Source organism: Lissotriton helveticus, chromosome 1_1 (genome assembly GCF_964261635.1).
Source record: "Lissotriton helveticus chromosome 1_1, aLisHel1.1, whole genome shotgun sequence".
NCBI classification, from domain to species: domain Eukaryota; kingdom Metazoa; phylum Chordata; class Amphibia; order Caudata; family Salamandridae; genus Lissotriton; species Lissotriton helveticus.
This window is the reverse complement of record NC_136057.1, coordinates 270,293,561-270,316,340: the sequence shown is the minus strand read 5'-3', so window position 1 is coordinate 270,316,340 and position 22,780 is coordinate 270,293,561.

Below are 22,780 nucleotides of genomic sequence, written 5' to 3'. Positions count from 1 at the left end.
ATGCCACATACCATGGATAAGGGTATTCCGTATTTTGTTCTTCCTTATAGCCCCCAGGTGTTAAAACTAAGGTCAATGGACAATCAATATTTGCCCGGCGGTATCGCCTCTTTAACCCACAAAATATTAACCAATGAAGAGGCAGGCGCTGGAGACTGGAAGGCAGGAAACAAGGTTTATTCTCTCCGGAGGAGAACACATCAGTTCAGACAGCCAGTATCGTCACGAGGTGCTCTAACCGCATCTCTGAGGCCTGGCCTCTTATACACAGTTAAAATGAATTTTATTGCAGGTAACACAGTCTTGTAATGCTTTGAAGTATGAAAGGACATCCTCTGAATCTCCCCTACAGGCCCGTTCCCACACACATTTACAGTTGAAGTCCCCACCCCGGTCACAACAGGTGATGATTATCGCGCAGCTGGACATTCCGCCGATTCACGGAATGTGGGGGTTTGATCGGATCTCATAGGGTGGGGGCTTTTATCAACTCGGGGGTCCTTTGATGAGGGAAGCTTTCTACTGTACGGGGAGGGGCAATAAACAGTATCGGCAGAGCTAGGTGTCGGCCTGGGAAAGAGGAAGACAAACGGGCACACAGGAAAAAGGGGGGGGGAGGGGTTGGTATCAAAGGGCCTGGGACCATGAAAAGGAATGAAGGGAGGTGTCGCGCTGGGAACAGGATGGGGTTCTGAGGCAGAGCTGCGTTGAAGGGGGGTTTATGACCCAAGGCATGCGAGTGTGGGGGTTGTCAGCGTGCGGGCTTTGCGAGGGCGAAGGGCTATGCTGGGGGCCAGTGGCGTGCAGAGGGTGGTTCTGATCGAGGCACCTAAAATGGCGGGTGCACACGACAAAAAGTGTGGCATCCGGGGAAAAAGGCAAGATGGCGTAGATAATGTTTACCAAAGCGTACTAATTTTCCACAGTCCTCCCTTTAACATATCCAAGACATCTTGCTGGCCTATTTCCTATCCATGTCTACTGTGGCGGTCATAAGTAAAGAAATGGGAACCCAGGTGAAGAAGCTATAAACATTACATTTAAAATATTTCGTCTTAGGAGGCGGGTCTATCGATAAACTCGTTTGCAGGAAGGTCATAGTAATGCAATATCGGACAAAACGATTCTGTAGTGTGATCATTGAGTACATTTCATAGATACTTGTGGTCATTCGGAATGTGAACTGATAGGTTATTACATATGTAAGTTCTGTTCATTTTTAGTTGGAGCATGATTAATACAATGGTGGTTGGGAGAGAAATGAGACGTAGTAAAAACGATAATCAGAGGTGCCATTGTTCGAAGGGGAGGTCCTATTATCATGGACCGTTATTAGTGAGTTCTCAGCATTCTTTGTCGTCTTCTGTTGGCACGGTGGAGCGATGAGTCCAGCTCTCTTCTGAGCTCCGCGTTGCAGGGCATGATCTTTTCCTCGCTTTCCTGGTCAAGAAGGTCCTTTTCGCCCTGTGTCTTTTGGAGTCGATTGTCAAAAAGTTCAGGTGGAAGAAGAGTGTGTGTAAGTAGTCCATAGGGTAGGTCGGAGAAAAAAAAGGGGGGGATGGAGCAGGGCCAAATCGGGAACAGACCAGGGGGACGGAAAATTTCAGGTAGGCGGGCTCATGACCGAATTCAGAGAGCGGGGACTTTTCGGCACACGTTGAACATTGAGCAGGGGCATCAGGTCAGCCCTTTCCTCTCATTTTGTCGGAAACAGTGCCTCGTCCTGCAACTCCTTTCTGTCGCGGTCTCGCCTTGGCCAATGTCGCAGATGTTCCACGATCTGTAGTCAGGCCACGTGCTCCCACATCCGGTCTCTCTTTCCTCCGACAGCGGTACCCTTAAATGAGTTTGAAAAGACAGTCTTTAGAGAATTGGCAGAGGAAGGTAATCACATAAGTCTATTTCTCTCCCAGCTCCACGCAAATGAGAAACATCCGTTACATTGGGGTTCACAACCATCATATAAATAATTGATGATGGGCTCGTTGGATTTCCTATAACTTTCCTTCGTAACTATTTCTTTGGTGCTTGTTGGCGTTACATTCATTGTCGTGGTACGAAATCTGGTGCCTATTCATCGTATTTTGTGTATTACAGTTACGTCAGATCTTCTGACAGAGACCCACCTTCCTAGTACGTGCCTTACAAAGCTATACCGTTCTCCAGGACTTTATATTTTTCAAAAAAGTGCAACGTGCTATCACCATGGTCTGATGGGTATCTTTCTGAGGGACGAACATAGGCTAAACATTTTTCCATCCTATAAATGCATCCTACCTTTCAGCTAAACATTTTACTTTCAACAGGGTTAATTGCAACGATTTCTTCATTTCGGCCTAATCTTTAACTTCGCAAACATCAGTCTAGTTCCTACATAGCCTCTTACAACCTTATTACTTTATTAAAAAAAAAAAAACGGGGTCCTATGGAAACAACTAGGGACATAGCAAACTGTGGTTAGGGACTATCATCTTGCTTTGTGTCATAAGGGCGTTATTTAGCAGAAGGCCACAGTTCAGTTGGTAAGCGTTCAGTGACATTTCTCGAATTCTAAAACTCCGTAGCTTGCTCACCAACAGATCATTTCTAGGAACAACGGCTGGCCCGTGTTAGTTGTAAGTCGACTTGTTTCCTACAACAGGGGGTGAGGGACATTTTTAAAACTCTCGTCCGGGGCAGCTGATACAAAACTGAGGGGGTTCTGGGAAGACGGGGATGTTTCGATCACTTTTTACTGTTCGGGGATTGCGACAATTCGGGATGGGGAAGGTCGCATTATCCTGAGGCAATTTTTTTATAGAAGCCACTGACATGTAGTTCCCTTATTACGGGCCAGATTAGGGAACCTTAGTCGTCTTACCTGTCCTTTCCCGTTTGGCCAATTCTAGGTTTCATCAATATTTAGCAGAAAGGAGAGGTAGTGACACGGCATCAGGGTGATTATATTTAAGACAAATTTTGTGCAAATACTTGCGGTATTTGGAGCCAATTGGGGGGTGCACTAGGGGTGGCGATTTGCCAATTTTGGTGCTAGTCGTTCGGAAGAGTGAGAGTGTGGAGGGGAGAGAGAGAGAGAGAGAGAGAGAGAGAGAGAGAGAGAGAGAGAGAGAGAGATGTGCAACAATAGGCTAAATAGTACACGTGTGACAAGGGGGGTGGCCGTGTATTAAGATAGGCTATTCAGCGCATTACACAACATAAGACATTACGGGTCCGTGTTAGAATTTCGAAAACATGCAGTTTGGGACGGACGAGCATTAGGCAGGGTAGAGGGGGCATGCATTGAGTAAAAGACACCATTGTATCGCACTTCTCGCACTCTTGGTCCGCCGACCAGTCAAGTCAGCGCCTCAGTCGCACAAAAACATGTTCTCATAGTTTCAGACATACGTGACACGTGTCAATTCGCACAGCACGGATTAGGGGTGACCGTGTTTTCAGACATACGTGACACGTGCCCATTCACGCAACACGGATTAGGGGTGACCGTGTTTTATCATATTATACAACTTATTAGCTCTTTCGTTACGAGAGCAGTTTGTGGGTGTGCTTAGGTGCCATCTGGCAACGTTAGTCCGCTTCATGTATCAGACATGGCGGGGATTCAGATCTTCACCATACCTCGGTCGTGATCTCCAGTGTAACCTGTAGGGGGAGGAAAAGAGGGGAAGGGAGGGGGACAACATTCGCGCATTTCAAATGCATGGGCACGAAAGTTCTTTACTTACCTCATACTCGTCTTGTCTCCTCGGGATAGAATCCCTGGGGTCTTGGTTTCTGAAGCCAGGGGGGGGGAAAAGGGGCAGTGTGTCCTTATAGGTCGCGTGTAGGGAAACGTTAAAAATCAGGGGCTCTTAGTGCGGGGTATCTAGTTGGTAGATGTATCTAGCTATCGGGGCCCTTAAATCTTTTCCAATGCTGTGATGGTCTAAGGCATACCAGCTCTTCGGCCAACTCTGTTCCCTAGTACCTTTGAGTGTCGTACCTTCATAACGTTCTATCATTTACACCGCTTCACGTTACCCGTCCTCAGAAGTCGAGGTCCTTCTCCATGCGTTAGTTCCAGAGCCAGTCGCATACTTGGAGGCAGAGTATCGTGTCTTAGATTCGATCCTCCCTCTGGAGCTGAGCAACCATCTTCTAATAACCTTAAAAAGAGAACAAAGCAGGGTGCACAAAAAACTCTCCCGCTGACCCCACATTTTTCAAAAAAAAATAAAAAGCATGCAATACCCATTTCATAGTTCGGAAAACCTTTATTTGCACAATCGTTCAGCATGTAGATATGACAGTGCAATCGTATTTGGCCGGGCACGGCAATGGCTAAAGTGCGTACAGTAGGGGGGTTATTTTGCAGTATTGGGAATATTAAAAATATTAAAAAGGCTTATTCATTCATTTGCAGGGGACTAAAATGTCTATCGATAGTTGAGGGATCAAGGGGCATTCATTTCATAGTTGGCAGTACAGTTGGACTAGTTGCAATCAAATTTCCTATATGTATACCGTGGGTGTGTGTCGTAAGCGAGGTTATGTATCGGCTACAATAAACATCATAATAAATTGTACATTTGAAAAAAACACTTTTCACGGGACCCTTTTACATGTTCGTCGAGTGAACCCTCCCTCTTTTTCGTCAAGTGTACAAAGGATCATATACATATTTCAGAACATCGAGTCTTTTTAGCTAAAAAAAAACACCACGAGGCGTTCGCAAGTTCTCATTGATTCCGGCGCCATTTTGGGCGGGGCCGGGTTAGTCCGGAAGTAGCATCAGAGACAAAATGTTTCCCATTACCGGCGGTTGGACCAGAGTCCTCTTCGGCAGTTCAAACACTCGTGCTAACAGAAGGGGTGGCTATGTCGTGGTTATTTTCGTTAGCGACCAAGGCAGTCGTTCCTCACCGGGAGCCGGCAGGGGCCGAGTGCTCCTGGGACTTTTGTAGAATCTTCAAGGCTGTGGGGATGCTGTCGGAGGTAGGGGCTCGTGCCCCGGTGGACAAGCGTCCGAGTTATATTGCTGGTCAAAGTTACTCTAGCGGCCTAGACCCGCCTTCCAGGGGGCCCAGACGCCATTTTGAGGCCTGCAGCAGCCGCCCTTCGTCGAGTCTGCAAGAGTGGAGGAGACCTTTTGGAGTGAAAGAAAAGGAACTCTGTGTCGTAGGAGCAGGACATTCGGCTAGGGTGCAGCTGTGGCGCCCCCACCTGGGGGGGCGAGGGAGACTCGTTCGCACCGTCTCCCTCTCCCGGTGTACCCCACGCTGCTCTCTTTCATGGGCATGCATGATGGCCACTCCACATCCCGTGTTCCTCAAGTCCCATGTCCAGTGCTGCGGAAGTATGGCCACCTGCGGTGCATGTTCGGTGCTGTGCGAGTATTGGCGCAGCCGTTGCATGTTCGGTGCTGCGCAAGTATCGGCACCGTTGCATGTTCGGTGCTGCGCAAGTATTGGCACCGTTGCATGTTCGGTGCTGCGCAAGTATCGGCGCCGCCCGGCTGGAGGATTTCGGTGCCGGGCCGGGGGCTGGGAAGCCTCCTACCCGTGGAGGTGGGAGAGGCTCGTCCGCGTCGCCTCTCCCTCCCAGCCCAACCTGGACAAATTTCTGCAGAGGTATTTGTGATGGCCGGACTGGGGCTGGGAAGCCTCCTATCCGTGGAGGTGGGAGAGGCTCGTCCGCGTCGCCTCTCCCTCCCAGCCCGACCTGGACTAATTTTCGCGGAGGTATGTACAAGACATCCCCCCCCCCAGAGTTGTCGCAGCCATTATTCAAGAAAGAAGTGGCGCCTGGCGTGTTGCTGCTGCCATTACGGAGGAGAAAAGAAAGAAGTGGCGCCTGGCGTGTTGTCGCTGCCATTACGAAGGAGAAAAGGAAAAAATGTCCCGTCCGTCTCTGGGCCGGGCTTCCGGTGGATGTCGGCCGGACGCCCCTTGCTCTGGCCCCATGAACGGGTTCCTTGGCTCATCGGCTGCAGCCGGATCCAGTTGGCCCCAGTCCCCGGCCATTGGTGGCCGGACCGGGGGAGCATGTGGTGGGACTATCTGCAACTATCACGTGCCACCGCGGCCGGACTGGGAGAGAGAGGGAGGAGGGTCGAGGACATAGACATTCCCCCCCTTACAACTCTCCAGTGTGGTCAAGGCGATCCCCTGGCTGGGTCCCGCTGGCCCCTGTCTCTCCTCCGGCTCCACCCTATGTTACGATTTCCTGGCCGACTGTTGGCAGCAGGACCCGCCTTATATGGGTTGCTGCCGGCTGGGCGTAGCCGCAACCCTGCCCCACCTTGGAAGTTTCCAGAGTGGGGGGGGGGGATGTTCTGCTGACTTTCATTTTCTACAGTTTACCGTTCTTGTTTCTAGCGTTTCCTGTTGTTAGGGCATTAATAGGTGTTATTATTACGTATTGTTATTGTTTCTTGCTCGTTATGTTAAATAAAAGTTCATGTTCATCAGTGGCCTACTGATTTCGTTTTCCCATTCCTTTCTTTCCAGGTTGTTTCATGCTAAAGCTTCTGATAACAGAAGTTAAGTAACACGGAAACACAGGCAGAGGGATGACGTAGATTCATGCATCACGTACACACAAACTCAGACGGGGAGACAGTACAAGTATTATATACAAAGACCCAAGACAAACATAAAACAGTTATTGGCCATAATTATCTTTTTCTGTATGCTGCGCATACTTATTGTTCTGAGTTCTTTTTACCTGTTTCTTGTCTTTTTATTCGTTGGCTGCCTTTTTCTGGTGGCTTTGATTGTACGCACTTACGCCTTTCGGCAACTGGTCATGAACTAACCTAGTCGGGCTAATGTTCACAGAGGTTTTTTTTTTTTTTTTTTCGAGTCACTTTAGCAAGTACGTTTCCAGGCTGAGACAAACCGTTGGTGTCAATTGGAGAGCAATGGGGCAGCTTTTAGTTATATGCCTATAAGGATGCGGAAAAGGAGGTAGGAGGTTTTCAAATATTTGGCAATATCCCTAGTCCTCTCGGCGGAGGATACTCGTGTAACCCTTACCTCGAAATACCCTAAACTTTTCCCTACTTGGCTAAACGTAAGAATGCTTGATCACGTGTGTACATTATTCTTTTTGCTTTATTCGGGGTTTGTCGTGGTTAATTTAGAGCTAGACTGGGTTTCCCGTCTTAGCGTTGTTTGATCTATGAGGACTCGAACATGTCGCTGAAATCGGCCTGGCGAAATCTGTGCCATCGGGCATAATCGAACGTGGTGGTTCTATCTGGCCTGTCCATGTCGGTCTGATTCATCTTTGTCTCGCGCCTTTTCCCTTTCTGCCGGCCTGTTATTCCTGTCGGCCCTCTGCTCCTACTCTCGTTCAGTAGAGTCGGACATTGGGCTTTCCAGTGCCCGGCATATTTACAAAAAGCACATTGGTTTTGCCCTAAGTCTGGTCGCCCTGTGCGCAGTGTCGGGGGATTACTTTCGGGTTGTTATGTCCTGGGGTTGTCCTGTCGATATATTCCTTTACCTACTCTGTCCTCGTCTCTTTTCTTTCCTTGCATTGCTTCTTTGCGCCACATACCGAGACTGTCGAGCATAATAGGCGTTGTCTTATTATTACGAAGGGCTATTTCTAACGTTTCTATTTTATCAAGATCGAAGGATCCTATCAGTGGCCACTGTTTCTCTTGATTTTCTTTGGTATACCTGTGCCACAGTTTACTATAGGCTATGGTAACTAATCCATAGTTTATGAACATGTCTTTATTAGGGGTGCCTTCCAGCGGAGCTAGATGATCCACCTCTAATAAACGGTCCGGGCTGAACCAACTATCGACCAGTGGGGAGAAGACAGACATGACGGCTCGCGAAGAGGACAAAAAGTCAGCACTGCCTATCTTATCACTGCGTGCAAAGACTAGACAGAATATTTCTATTCTACGTTGTTTGCAGGCAGTGAATACCTCATGAACCAATATCAAAACAATAAATAAACGACCAGTGGGAAGAATAAGTAGATCCGCAAAGGTCTGCGTCCTCTACCCTTTCACTATCTGCAAAGGTGAACCTGTTCTTTCCTGTTTGTAGACAGAGAATCTCCAGAAAACAATCCGCGAACAGTAGCTCGGGGTCAAAAAAACAGTTAATCAGTGTGGGAGAGGGAATCTCCCGAAAACAATTCGTGAATAAATAATCAATCAGTGGGGGAGAAAGATAGGCACGCTGGCTGCGTTACTTATCCTTCACTGTTTGCAAAGAGAAAGAGCCTACTGTTTCTCCGTTTGCAGACAGTGAATCTCCAAATAGGTCAACAAAGAGTAATACTAGTATTTTCTGAACAATTAAACAACTATTTCGCAATTCGTCGTGTCTACACGACCTTACCCGGACCGTATGGACAGTTTCTTATCTTCCGAATCCAGCGCCCGATCGTCCTCCTTTCCTCGTATTCCTCGCGGCACTCCTGATGGTTCCCAGTCAGGACCGTAGATCACTCGAGAGAGGTCTGTTCGGAGCCAGTGAAGTTCGGATGATCGGCTGCCAGACGAGGGTCTATTGGGCAAGAGCTCTCCCGATCGTTGCAGTCGTTCACTCTGTCGTCAGGACCTCTCCCACTGGATCCACGAGTCACTGATGGGCCCCACGCTTGGGACGCCAATTGTTAAAACTAAGGTCAATGGACAATCAATATTTGCCCGGCGGTATCGCCTCTTTAACCCACAAAATATTAACCAATGAAGAGGCAGGCGCTGGAGACTGGAAGGCAGGAAACAAGGTTTATTCTCTCCGGAGGAGAACACATCAGTTCAGACAGCCAGTATCGTCACGAGGTGCTCTAACCGCATCTCTGAGGCCTGGCCTCTTATACACAGTTAAAATGAATTTTATTGCAGGTAACACAGTCTTGTAATGCTTTGAAGTATGAAAGGACATCCTCTGAATCTCCCCTACAGGCCCGTTCCCACACACATTTACAGTTGAAGTCCCCACCCCGGTCACAACAGGTGATGATTATCGCGCAGCTGGACATTCCGCCGATTCACGGAATGTGGGGGTTTGATCGGATCTCATAGGGTGGGGGCTTTGATCAACTCGGGGGTCCTTTGATGAGGGAAGCTTTCTACTGTACGGGGAGGGGCAATAAACAGTATCGGCAGAGCTAGGTGTCGGCCTGGGAAAGAGGAAGACAAACGGGCACACAGGAAAAAGGGGGGGGGGTTGGTATCAAAGGGCCTGGGACCATGAAAAGGAATGAAGGGAGGTGTCGCGCTGGGAACAGGATGGGGTTCTGAGGCAGAGCTGCATTGAAGGGGGGTTTATGACCCAAGGCATGCGAGTGTGGGGGTTGTCAGCGTGCGGGCTTTGCGAGGGCGAAGGGCTATGCTGGGGGCCAGTGGCGTGCAGAGGGTGGTTCTGATCGAGGCACCTAAAATGGCGGGTGCACACGACAAAAAGTGTGGCATCCGGGGAAAAAGGCAAGATGGCGTAGATAATGTTTACCAAACCGTACTAATTTTCCACACAGGGGTCAGCTCGAGCATTCCAGACCATGTTCCGTAGTGCACTAGATTCCTACCCCCATCGAGAGCCTCGCTCTGCAGACCTTGGTCCTGGCCCGTACCACAAGTCTTTGGCGATAGCAATTGCAGATTTAAATAGAGATATTTTTGACGCAACACTTATCCCAGAGGAAGAGGTGCAAGCTTATAAGGATCTGAGTGAGGTCGAGTATAGTACATCAGTGAATGATAGGCAGTTTAAAAGCTCATCTCCAATCTGGATCGTACCTCATCTCGGTCATTTCTGTCTGCAAGGTCTTGGTCGCAATCCGAGAGCTCAGCTTGGGAAGAGTGCTTGTGTTGATACTTACGTTTTACCAATGCTCTCTTCCCCTGTCTTTCTGACTGCCAAGGGTACCTGTTTTGTATGTTATGATCGCGCATATACGTGGTTACCTCATGATTTCTCGGGTACCTGCTATATCGCGAATCTTTTGCCTCCGACTTTCACTGTTGCCTCAGATTATCACAAAACTAGAGTTGTGAGAGGTGTCATTAGTAAAGAAGATACTGCCGGTCAAGAAGCAGGAGATTTCTTTAAGGGTTTCCTACCGTTTTGGGGCCCTATGGTCAATAGCAGGAATCTGAGACAGTTAACTCGTGTAGTGGAAGCAACTGCTAACATAACTGCAAGCGCCCTTGGTAATCTGACAGCAGAGCTTCAAGCGGATAGGCTTATGACGCTACAGAACCGTATGGTTCTAGACGTAGTACTAGCAGACAGAGGTGGTGTGTGTAAGGTCATCCATTCGAGCTGCTGCATTTTCATACCTGATAACGCTCCAACGGTTTATCAAGCCATCTCGAAGTTGCATAAAATCTCAGAGTCCATACACGTGGACGAGGGAGATTGGACGCTTCTAGGATGGTGTTGGGGTCTGATGTCAACTTGGGGTTGGAAAATTCTGATGATTATAGGGGTTGTTGTGACGTTTCTGTTCACGTGTTATCTTTGTGTGCAGTGTGGTCCTGCCTTATGTGGCCTTTGTGCTACAACGTGTATAAGAAGGCCATCTGTTACCGGCGAGACATTGATGAATAAGATGATGTTCCAGCAACACTTGAATGATCTGATGAATATCGAAATTGATTATGATTCCGACTAGTGCTTGCCTACATGAGGGCAAAAGGAGCGTCTGAGGACCTATGAGAACCGTTACGATGCTAGCGAGTGTGGTATCTATGAACCGTAAATGACGAGATTAATAGGTGTACGCATTTTCGCTACGCTACTTAGAAGGGTTCGTCTTATTTACAGGTTTCTTCATTTGAACCCTCGGGTTCCATTTTAGATACGGCATCCATTTTGTTTCTTGCCCTCACGTAGTCAGCGAACAGGCAAATGTCCGCCTCATGACCCTGTGATTCCCAAGACTGGGGGATGACACGGCAGAGACAGATGGCTCCGCAGCTGGGTAATCTTCCCACGTTGGCCTATTGTTTCAGCCTTGCATGCGCTCGGCTCAAATCCTTTGATCCTGGGATTGCGCTTCCGATATTACCTCCACACTCCTTCTTCTTCTGTTGTCTGACTTCCTTGCACCTGTTCCTGTCTCTTACTCTCGTCCTTTTACAACTAGAGTGGAATGTGCATAGCAGCAGGATAATGTGCTTTTACAGTTGGGAACCGACAAATGTTACTGTGATTATGTTCCGGGTTTCCGACACCATGAATGAAGCCCTTTTAAGTTTATTGTGGGAACTGAGTTGTAACCTTTTGTTCGTTACGTTATTGAATGCTGAAAATGTGTATAAAAGGAGCGATCCACATTTGCAATTTGAAGCAGACTCTTGGAACCTACACTCTGTTGTACTTCCCATGACTTTTGCATCCCTGCAGTAATAAACGCTGATCTTTGACGCCGAAGGAAGTGTCCCGTGTCTCTGTCACTTGTGCGCCGTACAGGTTTCAGGTGTTGTTCCCTGGCACCGCTGGTTCTTAAAAGTCCAGTCCTTCACCATGGCTGGGCTGAAGATTTCTTCCATCACACACAAAAGCCCATAAGTCCATAGGCAAATGAACAATCATTGCCTATCAGTGGACGTCAAGAGGCAAAGGTACAGGCAAACAAAAGAGTCTGCTGGAATATGTTCAACAAATAAGATTTCTCACACATACTCAAAGGAACATTAAAATCATACATATTGCTCAAAACCCATACAGCTCAATTGACAAAATTAATTAGAAATGTAATCTCATAGATTTCATTCTAAATTTGGAGCGAACTTTCAGAGAGCCACAGAACTCGCAAAGGATTCCTCCTGATACTCTGCAGGAGTTGGATATTCCCAGGAATAGTTCTAAATTTCTGTATTGAATTCCATGTTATTCATGTGTTCCAGACAAACTCCAGAATTTGACCAAATGTCGACACAATATCTCAAGCCAAAAATCTTATTGCGATTTGTGGACTAGTTCATACTGGAACACACTTTTCATGAGTCCAAGGATAGAAAGATGAGAGCTAAGTTTGATTTATTGTTTAGGGATGTCTGAATGCATGAATTAATGGCACTGCCACTTGTAAGAACACCAAAAAAGTGATGTGGGTTCTCAAATGCTTTGAGATCATACTATAATATATTATTTTAGGTAGCACCGAATATGCATACATGGAATACATGCTACATACTCCTTTTTATTCACAATTTATGATATTTGATGTATGAATTATGAAATTGCAATGTTTTGGAAAGTTTTAATGCCTGTTTAGTATTTTACATTTCCTCAACTCAAAAGAAAGACAGCTGGCAGCAATGAGTTTCAGCCAAAGTTCAATTTTGCAATTAAAAGAAAGTCAATCATTCATATCTACTGATTTGAAGTCTTTTGATATATTAGTAAACTGGTCATTGTCTCTTGTGATGTGCAAATTGATGAGTTTGTCATCCGGTTTGATGTGGAATTAGAAAGTACTATCAACATTTTAAGATTTAACTAATGTGCTATCAAAATATTGTTGCTGAATATCCATTACCAAAATATTAAGAAGGTTGGTATTTACAAGTAAGTATACATTTACTATAGTCAACTCTACATATATATATATACCGTAATGATATTTGCATATATATATATATATATTCTAGATATGTAAAAAGAGTAAATCTCTAAACTAGCTATATATAATTACCTTCATAATATTTTGGTAGTTGATATTCTGTCTACAATATTGATATTCTGACATACAACTGAATTAGGGAGTTCATGAGCCTCGGTGGGCAGGCCAGCTCCCCTAACTTGAATTGTTTGCATAAAGTCTGCAATGAATGATTTACACCATTTGAGGTAGTGATCTGAGGAGTGTGCCACAGAATACATTTGGTATAGAAGTTCTGTGTGGTCCATGATAGTGAAGAATTTGTCTAGATCCATGAAGATTAGCATGCTTAGGGACTATTGAGCTGACACTTTTAGCACATCCGCTGAGACATTGATTATTATCTATTCTTTTCAATGTTTGGGGCAGAAACCAGATTAATGTTTTATCTAGGATGTAATGTTCTTAGAGGTAGGATTAGAGCTGGAAAGTACTTTCTCTAGGACTTCTGAGAGCCAAAAGAGTCCTTTGTTGAGACATTATGGTGAATAGGTTGGTTGTAGCGGTTCAACTTTCTTTAGGACGTTATTGACAAAGGCTGTTATTGGGGCAGCTAGGGACTCTGTAATCTGTATTAGAACATTGGAATGTTGGGAGCTCCATTGAAAACAATGGAGTGCTCTGGGCTTATAATGGCTGGTATAAGCCTGGAGCTCCAACATTCCAATGTTTCTTTGTTCACAGCTCTGAGCGCACCGAAAAGTAAGTGGCGCCTGCCATTTTGTGGACTTTGCAAACATCTAAGGAATTCTCCTCAGAGCACGGTACTCCTGTTGGCCAGTGGCTTTGACTGCCTTTTTTCACAATGAGCATATAATTAAGCTGCTATAGATTTTTTCTTAGCAGTACTACTGTCTGCTCCATCTTCACCGATTTTTCAATGATTTTCAAATGACTTTCAATGTTATTTCAGTGCTATTTTAATGGTACTTCATATGGTATATTTAGAAGAATTTCCAATGTTTTTTTTAATGGCATTTCTCCAATTAAGCAGTGGATGTCCCGAAAATAAGCTGTACTCATTATTTAAATGTACCCTCCAATAATATCCTGCTTTTTCGCCATCTTCGTTGCTATTTACCTCAGATTCAACACCTTGTGCATTGTTATATTTACATAATTGCACACATAGGGCCTGATTAAGATCGTCAGTGGTTCCAAACTCGGTATTATGATGCAACTGCCCATAGGGCAACCGCAATTATGCATTTTACAATGGAGGCTTGCACGGCGGGAGGAATAGGCCCACTGCACAAGCTTCCATTATAAAATGCATTTTTGGAAACATCCCTGCACTGTGTGGCAGGCACTCTGCGGTGACTGCCACACGGTGCACGGATGTTGATGGGAGCACTATAGGTGCCCCAGTCCCAAAGCAGAGGGCCTGGGGGGATGGGGTTCTTCCAGGGGACACCAATGTGGGTTTCTGATAGCCTTTCGATGTCGGAAACCAACATTGTAATCCCGATGGCGTAGCCAAGGCTGGGTCGCCCGTCGTTAAAAGGAGTACAATTCCGCTCCTCTTCCAATTGGCTCTGTGAGCCTATCGGAAGAGAAGCATTATCCCCCCACGGGTTCCCTTCCGACCGCCGTCATTGTAATTCAGTGTTCGGATGGAAACCCTGGTTGTCGGGCGGAAAACCTCTGACAGCTGTTCGGAGGCTTTCCGTCAGACATTCAAATCAGGCCCTAAGACTTTTTGTAATTGAAATTAGTAGTATATTGTTTATCTGCCTTTTTCTTTAGTGTTGCAGATTCATATCTGCCCCATTGCCTTACTATCATATGGGCTGGGCAAAAATTGGACATTGTGCTCAAATAAATCCACCATTAATAAGACTATTTCCAAAGTGGTTTCTTCCAATCGTTTTTCTGTTTTGTATAATATAAAGGACACTGGAGAGGATTGTCAGAACTCGCTTTACTTGTGGCGCTGAAATGCCTTTCAAACTTACTACAACAACTAATGCCTCAACCCTTAAACGCGTCAAAAAGGATCATCCCTCTCCAATATAAATTAAAACATTTAGATGAAAAATGGTTGCATGTGACTGTGGGAGTGGAAGGTTCGAATCCTACAGCTTTCTTCCAGACTTCTCTTCCAAAGTTTTTGAATTTACCATCTTCGCCTCTTTTAAATATACAAAGAGCTCACAGACTATGAAATTTTCCTCAGTCAGTGTCCACTTCACAGAAACATAGAGGAGTAATTTGTTATTTTTCAGAATACTTAGATCTTCTTAAAGTTCTCCAGGCGGCCAAAGCTGAAAGTCGCAATTCAAGGTCTGGTTTCACCTTATTTTTCGCACAACATTTTGCCAAGTCCACAGGAGTCAGACGGAAACGATTTCCGGAATTTAGACACACTTCGCTCGCTCAATACATGATTTGGTTTATTCCATCTGTGTCTATTTAAACTAACCTATAATATCAAGACTACTATCTATGAGGATCCTTTTCTATTACAAACATTTATTCCCAATTGTAGAGGGGAGGCAATGGATATGTCTAAACATGCCAATATTTAATATGTTCTTTCAGTGGTTTTGTTGACAATTTTTTCTGTTTCATGACAAATTGATGATTTCCTGCTGGTGCTCTTGTATACATTAATATCCCGTTATTTTTATATCTTTTTCTTTTAAGTGCACCCCATGTTTCATCGAGATGTTATAAGTAATCTTTTTTCATGTGGTTTGATTTCCCTCCCATTTTGTCAATCCTGCAGAGTTGTTAGTTGTGTCATCCCCTTTACATGGTATCACCATCCTCAACCTTTGTTTGTCATATAGGTATGTTCTTTTTGTCCTTGCTCAATAAAAGCAAAAACAACAGTTGATGGACAGAATGAAGAACAATGTCATACATTCACCCCAGTACAGATATCTGGGCCTAAATCCGTTGTTTTTTTGCTCACCATGCCATTCCAGTTTGAACCCAGCCATATGCAAATCAGTCTTGACACTGTGCCCCATGGGAACGGTCCAGCCTGAACTGCCAAGCCAGGGCCTCCCTGGACTGGAAACATGCATCCTAGAACCGGTTTTGGGCTTTAAGCCCTTATCAGCCAGGATATCTTGATCCCAGTGGCAAGGAGAGCACAGGACTCACTTCTGAGCATACCCGTACCACTCGGGGTGACAAATGCGAAAACAACAGTTGATGGACAGGATGCAGACAATGTCATACATTCAACCCAGTACAGAGATCAGGGCCTAAATCCATTATTTTTTTGCTCACCATGCCATTCCAATTTGAACCCAGCAATATGCAAATCAGTCTTGACCCTGTGCCCCATGTGAACAGCCCAGTCCGAACTGCCAAGCCAGGTCCTCCCTGGACTGGAAACAAGTATCCTAGGACCGGTTTCGGGCTTTCAGCCCTCATCAGCCAGGATAGCTTGATTCCGGTGGCATGGAGAGCACGGGACTCACGCCTGTGCATACCCGTCCCACTCAGGGTGACAAATGCAAAAACAACAGTTGATGGACAGCATGCAGAACAATGTCATACATTCACCCCAGTACATAGATCTGGGCCTAAATCCCGTTTTTTTGTTCACCATGCTATTCCAGTTTAAACCCAGCCATATGCAAATCAGTCTTGACCCTGTGCCCCATGGGAACAGTCCAGCCCAAACTGCCCGAACTGCCTGGCTGATGATGGCTGATAGCCAGAATCCAGTCCTAGGGTGCTTGATTCTGGTCCAGGGAAGACATGGCTTGGCATTTCGGGCTGGACTGTTCCCATGAGGCACAGGGTCAAGACTGATTTGCATATGGCCAAGTCTGAACTGGGGTGGCCTGGTGAGCAAAATAACAATGGATTAAACCCAGATCTGTGACTGGGGGTGAATGGTTTGCCATTGAGCAACATTCCGTCCATCATCTTGTGTGTTTTGCTGTTCGCCCTATGTGGGAAGGGTATGCCCAGACGTGGGTCCCGTGCTCACTACGCCACTGGAGTCAAGCTATCCTGGCTGATGATGGCTGCTAGCCAGAAATGGATGGAAGGAAGACTTCCTTCTTATCACTATGGACGTCAACTCATTGTACACAATTATTGACCACAACCTGGGCATTAGAGCTTGCCTGCATTTTCTCGAACACAGACCAATTGGGTACCTCAAACAAGCTAATATACTTGTGGAGATGACGAGAGTCTGCTTCCATAACAATATTTTTATGTACAATGGGACATTGTACAACCAGACACTAGGGACAGACATGGGCACATGCTTTACCCCCAGTTTTGTTAACCGTTTTCTGGGGGCATGGGAGGAGGAGATCAGGAAAGACCAGACAATGCTCCCCATGTTTGAAAATGTTGCTGTATGGCTCTGGTATGTAGATGATCTATTTGTCATATGGAAGGGAAGTTAGACCAGCGCAGTTGAGTTCATTAAAAAGCTAAATGCAAATGATTGTAGTCTCAAACTGACCTACAGCATGAATAATAAATTGATCGTGTTTCTTATTGTGGTTAGCTAGGCTAGGGGGATGCGGCTGACGTGACCCACGCACGTTGCCATAGTGGCTCCTGGTTCGTCTCTGCCCCGCCCACGATCGGATATGACTCGCATGGCTGCTGTGGATCTGAGTCTCCACGAAGCTGGCAGCCTGCAGCCCTGCCGGGCTGCCACGCTGCTGCTTCTTCTGCCTTATACATTCTGCCTGCTGTTTGCTAATCCCGGTGGTGTTGAAGCTGGGCATGTAAGCAGGCTATGTGGGAGCTTGACGCTAGATGCTGATGCTAAAGAGATACGGCCACTAGATGCCGCCGGACGCCGCGGGGCACTGCCGATTATGGCGGAGACGCTGAGACGCAGCGTTAAGCAGAGGATGGCAGAGAGCAGCGTCGGAGAGCGGCGTGGTAGCACGGAAAAATCGTTAATTTGTGGACCCCACAACCTGCCATAACCTGCTTAATGGTAGGATCGATATGATTTACCTTTCAAGTTTTCAAGTTAGGATCTCTCAGGATATTCCACGTCCACAAGACCAGGTTGTCTCAAGATATTAGGGGGTATTAAAGGGGATCAAGGGGACTTTCAACACCCCTTATGCGGATGCTGTATTTTTCTAACCTTATATACCCTCCCAGAAGTATCACCCAGACAAAGAATAATTAGGTACACGAGTATCTTCTGGTCATTCTGCCACCGGATGCAGAGGGAGAGAAAGCTGCTGCACAGCCTGTGTTTGTTTATGCACCGGTGCACCTGCGCCTAGATCTCTGAAATATGCAGAATAAGCAGACCAAAGTCAGCGCTGGTGTGGGAAAGGACTTTTTAAAATCCTCTGGTCAATCACCACCAACATATATGCCGGCACCTAAGAGAATCTATAGGGGGCAAAGAAATGGCCAGTAGAGAATGGAATTAAAGGCCAAAGCACTGGCATCATCTGAGAAAACCAAGCAGTCTGGGCAAAGCATCCCTGACGAACTCTCAGAGGAAGAGAACACTCTATCTGAGCACTCAGGAGACACAAGTATTTTAGCTCTAGGCGGCAAAGAAGGGAATGAAGAAGGACAGGGATAAGGTGACTTTACAGGGACAGATGCAGATGCTAACAACTGGGTAAGCTCTAAGCAGTACCCTCTTTTCAGCAAGCCTCTCGCTGCACGCAGTAAGATGAATTGCTCTCCTTTTGTAAATAAGGAGGCCCAGAGAACCGAAGAGCAAATAATCCAAATAGGTCAATTGCAGCAACAGGAGGTGCAACAGTCTCATGATGGTCAAGGTCAAGATCAAGATCAAAGGTCTGAGTCTGTTTTTGCTCCGCCGGCGCAAGTAGTCCAGACCCCAATGTCAGATCCCTCAGAAACATCTCTGGCCAACCATTCAGCTATTACCGAGGTCCAATTATCCTCACAGATAACGCAAAAGGTAGACAGCAATATACAATACGGGATGGGAGCTCTGGCAGAGTCGGATTCTGAATCTACAACTGAAGCAGAAAAAGAAATAGATCTAGATCTTCCCCTGTCAAGAGTTGACAAAAACTCTAAAAAGAAAATCCAAGGAGGTCCCCTCAATAAAAGAAATGCTAACAACTATCTTGCAAGAATTAAGGAACTTTAAAGTATTACAAGCTCTTGAAATTTCACAGCTACATGATATGCTAACCAAACGTGAGAAAAATCTAAGTAATCTACCTAAAAGGACCACCGAAGTAGAGACTCTCGTATCAGCTCTAGAAGATAATGTTATGGTTATGCAAAAGGATCTTTGTACATTAAATAAGAGTAAGTACTTGGAGGAATCAGAGCTTCAAGACCTTGAGAATAGTAACAGGCAGTCCAATCTACACCTTGTTGGTATACCGAAGGGCCAGGAGAATGCGGATGTGGTAAAATGGACTGAGTCTTTACTCAAGAAAGCAATTCCAGAGCTGCAAGGGGATCTTACAATTACCAGAGCCCATAGGGTTCCCGCACATAAACCTTTAAATACTAAATTTCCACGCACAATTTTAATGAATTTCGCTGACTACAGAATGAAGGAAAAAATCTCAAGTGCTGCAATACTAAAGAGATAATTTTCAATCGCCGAGATCAACAATTTTAAAATCTTCTCTGATATGTCAGCCGCTTCAGCCCATAGACGGAAGGACTTTGTTAAAATAATTAACTCCTTTAAGGCTATAGGAGCACAGGCTATGATTGTACAACAGTCTAAACTAAAAGTCCTAGCCAAAGGAATTTTTTTTATTTTCACGGACGTATTAGAAGCCCAAAATTTCATGAATGAACTAAAGGCTGCATAAGAAAAAGAGACTCTTTAGTCATAAAGCGGTTTTGTATTATAACACGTTTTGTCTAAGAAGGGGCCATGTGTTATTCTTAAAGTAACCAAGGGGGCTATAAGGGAAATCAGGAGTCGCAAAAGGATGCAATAAGATGGCATCTAGTAAAAAGAGGGAGAAGGAGGGAACAGTGGGACTAGTTGGGACTTCCCTCCCTCTGAGGGTGGGGTGGGGTGGGGGTATGGTGGTGGGGATGAAGCAGTTGGAAAAAGAGAGTTCATAGGTGAAATAATAATGTTTCAGAATAAGTTTGAAGAGAAGTTATGCATGAACGGTCAACAGTTTGCGGATCATACGATATCAGTTAAGAGGAAAATGCACATGGAGCACTTTAATATTCTAATATGTTTGGACGTAAGTAACAGTGTTGCACACTGAACACTCCCCAGATGTTGTTGAGTATGCTGTTGCTGCATTGCACATTATATATTGCACATTGCACTTTAATTTGACTAATACATGGAAGAACGGGGGGAATCTTATGTCTGTTTCACTTATTGATTGATTTTTGTTCACTGCTCAATGAATATTTTGCATAATTGGCGTAATTTTTCTCAGTTTAGTAGTAGTAAAGTTAGGACTCCTAACTTTAGAACTCCAAAACAGAAAAATCCTAACTTTAAGACTTTCAGTATTCACAGAAGGCATTTAGGAGTCCTAAAGTTAGAAGTCCTAACTTTACTACTCCTAAACTGAGAAAACCCTAACTTTAAGACTTTCAGTATTCACCGAAGGCATTTAGGAGTCCTAAAGTTAGGAGTCCTAACTTTACTACTCCTAAACTGAGAAAAATCCTAACTTTAAGACTTTCGGTATTCACAGAAGGCATTTTAGGAGTCATAAAGTTAGGACTCCTAACTTCTGTGAATACCAAAATGAGTAAGTGCCTTCTGTGAATACCAAAATGAGTAAGTGTCTTCTGTGAATACCAAAATGGTAGTAAGTTTAGGATTTTGTCTTAAGTTAGTTCTCTGAATCGGGCCCATTGTTTGTATGCGCAAATTCTTACATCCAGCACAAGTTGAACTTTGGTCATTGTTATAGGCTGCTAAATGCATATTTTGCACAAATTGGCATCATTTGCACTATAGTACATCGGTCTTATTTGCGTGATTTACACTTAGGAAGGGTTAGTACACTAGTTGGCAGTACAGTCTGCTTATTTCCTGTGAGGAAGAAAAGACCAGGTCATTATCAAGGAATGTTTTGGCCTGTCTACTGTTATTAGGAAAAGATATGTTTGGTTATTATTCAGAGTTATTGTTTACATGCGTAATTTTGTACATTTAGCACAACTCACACTTTAGTTTAGTCTGCTGTGGTATGAGGCCTAAGCAATTTAGTTCTTCCTGCTTTTAAAGACCTATGATGAATAGGAATAAAATGACAATTTTGTCCCTTAATGTTAATGGGTTAAATAATAGACGTAAAGCTTCTGCAATAGAAAGTTGGCTTAAAGGCCATCACCCTGATGTGGTCTTTATGCAAGAGACACACTTTCGAACTTTATCTGATGCTAGCAACATTTTTAAGAAAAATTGGGCGGTCTTTTATTGTGCGTCTGTATCAGGTACAGCTCAGAGGGAGGTAGGCATATTTTTAGGCAAACACGTCCATTTCCATGTTGAAGCATCGCACTCTAAACCAGGCAAAAATTATGCTTGCTACAATCTATGCACCTGTGATAGATGACCCGCTTCCTATTTTACAATTAAAACAAGCACTATCAGGTATACCTGGACAAATTATATGGGGAGGTGATTTTAATTTTTTAATGGAACCTGCTGTTGATTCAACAAAGACAGATCGAAGGCAAAATAAACCACTAGTTGACATCGCCCTATATAGTTGCAAGACAGATTTAGATATAATCGATAACTGGCGCTTTAATAACCCAGTCAAACGCTGGTACTCCTGCCATTCAGCAAAATATGATTCAGCATCAAGGCTAGATTTCTTTCTGACTTCACATATTCTTTCAGTCAGTAAATATGAACACATTTTTAATGCTTTCTCAGATCATGCCATGATTAAAATAGAAATTATTGTAGGAAAGACAGATGAAGGATAATCCATAAGGTGGTATTTTAATAAATGTATTCTTGCAGAAGAACAATGGTGCACAGAGATTGAGAAAGAGATTAGCTCCTTTTTTAATATAAACAAGGACTCTGCCCAAATTAATGTAATATGGGACGCATTTAAAGCCACATTAAGAGGCATATTAACCTCAAAGGAAATCCCACAACAGAGGGCCAAAAAGGAGGAGCGAATGACAATAGAAAACTAGCTTGCCTCTGCAAATCTAGAGTACTTTAGGAATAGGAGCCCAAACACTAAGCATGAAGTACTAAAAGCCAAAATGAGAATGAGAGAGTTCTATTATGAATTAGGTGATGACATCACTGGTGACATCACTGATGACATCATCCAGTGAATGTGTGTTCCTGTAAATTAAAAATGTGTTTAACATATTGTAGAATGAGTGACTGACTGTATGAGTGGGAGATTAAATGTGTCTTACTGAATGCATGGGTTAGTGACTAAACTGTTAGAATGTGTGCATCATTATGTCTGTTGTTGTGTAAGGTGCTGCATGTATTGATTAGTAGCTATATGACTGGCTATATGGGTTAATGATTGATAACCCAAGTATTTGTATGTGAGGGTGAGTGTGAGTGGAGGTGGCTGGGAGGTGTGTGACTCTGTGCATAGATGTGTGAGCAGTTGATTCACTTGGTGTATGGGTTCAAGAGTGCATGAGGAAACAGCTGTATAGGCGGTTTACTGTGTGCATGGGTGTGTTGGTGACTGAGAGAGAATGAGGGAAGAGGATTGTAGAACTAAGAGGACAGAGGGAGTAAGAGAAGGAGTTAGTAAAGTGGAGTAAGGAGAGTAAGGAAAGGGAAAAGAGTGAAAGAGCGAAACAAGGGAAGAGAGAGGAAGTAAAGTAAAGGAGAAGGTCGGTAAGAAGGTGAGTGTGGGAGTATTGCTGTGTCAAGATGTAGAACAGTGTCAGTCACACTCAACAGATTTTCTTAAGTAGAATCTCTGAATAATGCTTTTTTCACTGGAGCCTGAGAATAATGGCACAGATTCTTACTCATTTCAGACCCATATTCTTGTACATAACCAATCAAAATTGTTCCCATACAAATTCCAAACCAAACTGCACATTTTAATTGGTTGTACATTTCAAGACTTTGAAACTCACATAACATTCACCCATCCCCCCAGTGCTCATTCACCCTGTAACCATGGTAACTCCCTCCTAACCCAGCACACAGTTCACAAGTTCATCATACTATGTTGCAAAAGAATACAGCAAGGGTGTTTGACCTCTTAAT